General features: G+C 46.5%; 1 protein-coding gene across 5 annotated transcripts in view; it reads left to right on the top strand.

Annotated features, from left to right (window-relative positions):
- Positions 1 to 3467: 3467 nt before the first annotated feature.
- Positions 3468 to 6000, top strand: part of FAM13B (family with sequence similarity 13 member B) — a 77374-nt gene continuing 74841 nt past the window's right edge. For all 5 annotated transcript variants that reach the window (XM_005891697.3, XM_070374387.1, XM_070374386.1 and 2 more), the window contains exon 1: positions 3468 to 3793. The gene's annotated coding sequence lies outside the window, so the exon portion shown is untranslated. The remainder of the gene's footprint in view (positions 3794 to 6000) is intronic.

The following is a 6000-nucleotide window of genomic DNA, read 5'->3' as shown; positions in this document are numbered from 1 at the left end:
TAACTGAGAAAAACAGTTTCAAGAGACAAGAAGTTGGAGGTGGGCTTCCATGGTGGCTTAGATGGTAAAGAATCTGCCTGCAATGTGGAGACCCAGGTTCGCTTCCTGGGTCAGGAAGATCCCTTGGAGAAGAGAATGGCTACCCACTCCAGTATTCTTGCCTGGAGAATTCCATGGACAGAGGAGTCTGGCAGACTACAGTGCATGGGGTCCAAAGAGTGGGACACGACTGAGTGACTAACATTCACTTTTACCAGATTCTTAGGGATGGAAAGAGAGAGTAAAGAACTGCCAGAATAAAACGCTTTTGTTCAGATCAAGGTTACTGTGATAACCACCAAAGAATGGAGATGGTAGTGGTTTCTGAAAACCATCAAGCATCCATTAGAAAAAAAGGCAGCTTTAATCACCTGCCAGGCCCAGAGTGTGAAACCACCACATGGAAGTAAAAGTTACAGATTTTCCTGCTACCCAATCTTTCCTCTCTCTTCTTCCCTTTCTTGGTTTGTAAGCTGGGAGAGAACAAGAAAGACCAGGCATAATGCCTCTGCAGGGCAAGCAGTGAGCCAGCTATCCTAAGACCGAAAAGATTCACTCTTTTGTGACTCAATGACCACAAGACTTTCTATTCCTAATAGGAACCACAGAACTCATGGAAACTGAGTCAGGTATATGACAGATCGACTCCACTGCACAGGTTTAAAGGGATGATGAAATTTAAAAAGAAAGCTCTTTTGTTCTGTTTTTTAAAGTTATACCCCTAAACTCTGTATGTTGAACATATTGATTACTTAAAGTAGGATCTGGAAAAGATATCTTCCAAGGACATGCTCTTGAGTTTTATGGGGAAAATGGTCTTTGAATCAGTTCATTTGTTGACAGCCCATACTTTGGGAGTAGGGCACATGAGCATGCAAGGGACTCTCTGTCATCTGGGAGCTTGCAGTCTTGGGTTTCATACTCAGAGTAATGTAACTATTTATGTCAGTTATGTCAACAAGAGCCTGTGTTGCATAGGCAGAGCAGGTTCAGGAGGGTTTTTACTCTAATGATTTTCTCTCCTATGAATTTTTTACTCACTTATGATTAAGCTTTAGAAGCAATCATGTTGCCCCCGTTCTTCAAGCATGGAATCACAGGTAAAGCTTCCATTTAAGATATTTAAAGAGAGGTGCAAGACTGAATGCATATAGGCTGCATCTTGATTGGGCTGCTTTGAAACCAGAATCTGCCTGGCCCTCAATTTGGCAGATTCAGACACTTATATTTCAATTTACTCAGGCTAAATTAGGCTCTGGGAATTTAATTTGGATAAGACAACTTCATAATTCACCCCAATGAATGGAAGTTGATTTATGAACCATGATGTGAATATACTGAGAAAAACTGTATTGCTAGTGTCACTAGTACCAGTCATGTGCTTTGGACAATTGCTTCTTACTGGGTTTGTTGATTTAGTTGAGATTTCCTAAGTGATGGGAAGATTACCTGATGAGTGTGGAATCAGAGCATGGGTATTTGTGTGTTCTTAAAGGCTAGCTTTAACTTGTTTATTAGGATATAAACTCAATGACAGGGCTCTTATTTTCTGATGTATTCTAAGAGACTAGAATATAATAAGCATTCAGTATTTGTTGAGTGAGAGACTGAATCTGACCTAAGTTTTTTTAAACTGTTCTGTTAATGGATGGGTTATTGGTCCTGGTCATTAAAATCATAGCCTCTCTCCTAGACAGAGAGCCCACTGCTGCTGCTGCTGCTAAGTCACTTCAGTCGTGTCAGACTCTGTGCGACCCCATAGATGGCAGCCCACCAGGCTCCCCCGTCCCTGGGATTCTCCAGGCAAGAACACTGGAGTGGGTTGCCATTTTCTTCTCCAATGCATGAAAGTGAAAAGTGAAAGTGAAGTCGCTCAGTCGTGTCCAACTCCTAGCGACCGCATGGACTGCAGCCCACCAGGCTCCTCTGTCCATGGGATTTTCCAGGCAAGAGTGATGGAGTGGGGTGCCATTGCCTTCTCCCAGAGAGCCCACAATACATTCTTATTCAGATTCTGCAGGTTCTAGACTCTTTATGGACCCCACCCCTCTCTTATGACAGCATCAGTTGGGCATGTGACACTTAGGTGACAGATGGTTTATTTTACTCTAATGAAATTTGGGAGCCACCCTGTTCTTTATAACACATTTACAGATCATCTCACAGAGTGACTTTTCTTTTTTGTTGTTCCTTTTTTTTTCTTGGCCAATCTTGTTCCAAGTTCTAAGAGGTTTCTTCTTTTACATTTTCTGGGTTTCTGACTTCCAGCTCAGGCAGGTAGGGTAAAACTGAATTGTAGTGGTTTATATTTTCACAGGGGCCTCTCAGATGGCTCAGTGGTAAAGAATCTACCTGCCAATGCAGGAGATGCAGATTTGATCCCTGGATCAGGAAGATCCCTTGGAGAAAGAAATGGCAACCCACTCCAGTATTCTTGCCTGGGAAATCCCATGGACAGAGGAGCCTGGTGGGCTACAGTGCATGGGGTCGCAGAGTCCGACACGACTTAGCGACTAAACATTTTTACTGACACCCAGAGTTCTTTGTGCGGGCGTGGATCTACCTACCGGCTATCAAGGAATCTAAAGGCAGAAAACTGCGTTTTACTCAAAGCCCTTAACAGACTAAAGCAAAAAAAAAAAAAGAGAGAGAGAGAGACCGGCTGAATATTCATACCTTTGTGAAGGCGGTATGAAGGAAGGAACTGCACGGTCGATCTGGGTGGCTATGCAAGCAAGTCCAGATTCCCTAGGCTCAGAGAGCTCCTCATTCTTTCTGCCTTTCAGCTTTGCCTCTCAAATTCTGGATCAGTATAGGAAACTCTATGTAAGCATATGGTCTCTCGACTTTCATATTCCCCGATGCTTTCGGCACCAAAGGCATCTATATTATCTCTGGAGTCTAGGTCGTGTCCTTAGGTGAAGAGAAAGGGTGCGGGCGGACAAAGTCCCCAGTTTAATCTCCATCGCTGAGAAAGAGAACGTGAGTCACCACTTCAATTTGCCCGGAGGTTTTCTGTTCAAGTCTCCGCGCTCCTCACCTAGATAAGGGTACCCGGGTTTTTCTGGTTTCCTGCAAAGTGGCATGTTCCCTCTGCAGAGACCAGGAGTGACCTCGGGCTGCGGAATTTGCCCTTCATGACTCCTACGTCCCCTCCCCACTTTCCTCTTCTTTCCAACCTCTCCAGACTGAGGACCCCTAGACATCTCCCTCGGGTCCGCGCCCTGCTTCTCAACTCTTAACTCAGGGCCCAAATTTGGAGTGAGGGAACCCCTTCACCCCCTACCCGGGCTCTTAAGTGCACAGACTTCAGAACTGCACCCAGCGTCTGTGGGGGGGGGGTCCCCAGCTTTCACTGCGCACTCGCCCCGCCCCCGCCCGCGGGCCCGCCCCGCCCCCTCCCACGCACGTCACGTCCGGCCCGGCCCCAGCCCGCCCTGCGCCCTGCGCCCTCCGCCCTCCGCTCTCCTCCGCTTGCTGTTAGGGAGGCTCTGCGCCTCAGTCGCTGCCTCCGTGGCCGCTCCCGCCCCGTCTTCCGCGTCTCCGCCGCCGCCACGGCCGGGGGCATCCGGGGGTCGCCTACCGGGCTGGCCCCGAGCCACAGTCGTCGCCTCAGCCTCCCGCCAGTGGCCGCCACAGGAAGAGGCTCGCCGGTCGCGGAGTCACTTGGGGCCTCAGTTCTCGCCCTCTTGCAGTCGCCGCAGGTCCTGGAGAAGCGGCCGCGGCCGGGGAACGGGGCGTCGCGGTTCCAAGGGTAGGTGAACGGGCGGGTACCCCTATCTGCGCATGCGCCGGTCCCGTAGCCGCGGCCCTCACCCCTCTGCCGCCCCCCGGCGCCGTGTCCCACTCGCGCTGGGTTCTAGGGCTTTGCCCCTCTTGGTGCGTGGGAGACCGGGCAGAGCCCTAAAGGTGCGTCATTCGTAGAGAGGGCCCCCTTTCTCCTCTAGCAAAATACGGTGAAGCTGTGCCCCTGGCTTCCAGGGGGTGTGGCAGTCTTCGATATTTTCAGCCGCTGCGGTGCGCGTGAGCGGGTGTGAGTTCTCACCTCCTAGCTCCCGCTAAGTGGAAGCCACAGCTACCTACGCTTGTTTGCTAGCCTCCCCTGCACACCGGACCTGCGCCGCCTCCCTACCCTTTTCCTTCGTGCTGGGCAGTGAAGTTGATGCAGAAAAAAAAAAGTGTGGTTTAATCCGGGCTCTATTGCGCCCCTTTTTAAGATCACGTGAGATGAGTGGTTGCTTACTTCCTTAAATCGTTCGAGAATATAGCCAAAATTGGGCTGTTGGTGCACTGGGGACTTGTCTAGAATGCACTCTGCATAGACCAGGCTAGGGAGGGTATAGCACTGTCTCAGGGCGCCTGGTTTCCTAGATAAGGTAATGGGAAATTCAGTCAGTTGACACACTTGCCCAGTGGGAAGTTGATATACTTCAATTAAATGTCAATTAAAAACCAAACTGACATTTCATTCGGCTCCCCATTATGCCGTCTGATCATTGAAAAAAGTACCTACGATTGGGCACTTACCTTATTTTCAAGTTGATGATAATCTAAAAATGGCAACTGGGACCTCAGTAATGCAGATTACGAAGGCTAAATAACTGAGGTGCACTTACCTTAAAAGGCGGGCATTAAAGGGTGGTGTTGAATTACTGACTTTCTGGGTTAATGTGGGGCTGTGTCTTCAACTTTCGTTTTTGTAACCTTGCATGCAATACTTGATGGCCTGGGTGTCTCTCAGGTACTGTGCTTTTAGTAAGTGCCCGTACTTGTTGAATGGAATTAATGAACTGCTTCTCATTTGTATATCTGTCGGTAGCTTCTTACTTTCTTAATCTCTGCTGCTTCTAAAATTTGGGCCGTATTTTCAACGATTTAATTGTGTTACCGGTTAGGGATCTGGGACACTTCTTAAATTCTGGGAAAGATGTAGAAAGGTTTATCAGTGTCGTAAAATTCTTCCTTAGGTGAAGTAAATGTTACGTTGTATATGTGTTTTAAACTACATATATACTGTTTTATTTTTTGGTATTAATATGAGTATAGAATTCTCGCATTTTCTATGTCTTTAAAATTTTATTTATTTAAAAAATTAGTAGGCTATTTTTAGAGAAGTTTTAGGTTCACAAAAAAATTGATCATAAAGTACAATTTTGCTATATATATCTTTTCTCCTGAACACAGTTTTCCCTACTCTTTATTGTTTTTATTAGAATGCCGTTTGTTTTAGGACAGAGATAATGACTGAAATGAGTGTATTGTGCCATGTCAGTTTCCCCCACCAATAAAAGAGCTATTTTTATTATCATCTATGAATAACCTCAGTCTGAGCATGGCTTCCCTTGTTTAGTTGCTAAGTCATGTCTGACTCTTTCGACCCTATGGACTGTAGCCCACCAGGCTCTTCTGTCCTTGGGATTTCTTAGGCAGGAATACTGGAGTGGGTTGCCAAAGCCCCTCCCTCTTTGTTGTACCCTGACTTTAATATTGGAGAACATAATAATATAAATTGTAGCTATATTTTGAAAAAAATTGTAATAAATGTGTATAATGTAAAATTTACCATTTCAACCATTTTTAAGTGTACAATTCAGTGGCATTAAGTACATTCTCAGTGTTGTACAACCATTGCCTTCATGGGTGCTCAGTTGTGTCCAATTGTTCGTGACCCCATGGACTGTAGCCCTACAGGCTCCTTTGTTCATGGGATTTCCCTGGCAGGAATCCTGGAGTGGGTTTCCTCCTCCAGGGGATCTTTTAAACCCAGGGATTGAACCTGTGTCTTCTGTACTAAAGGCTGATTCTTTACATTGTAGGCTGAGCCACTGGGGAAGCCCTTGTGCAACCATTGTTAGTTTCCATTTCTAGTGCTTTTTCATCATTCCAAACAAACTGTAGGCAGTAATTCCCCATTCCCGCTTCCTTCTAGCCCCTGTTAACTGCTCTTCTTCTTTTTGTCTC

The sequence above is a fragment of the Bos mutus genome, chromosome 7, assembly GCF_027580195.1.
Source record: "Bos mutus isolate GX-2022 chromosome 7, NWIPB_WYAK_1.1, whole genome shotgun sequence".
Taxonomy (NCBI): Eukaryota; Metazoa; Chordata; class Mammalia; order Artiodactyla; family Bovidae; genus Bos; species Bos mutus.
Note: the sequence above shows the minus strand (reverse complement) of the source record. Positions and strands in the feature narration are given on the sequence as shown.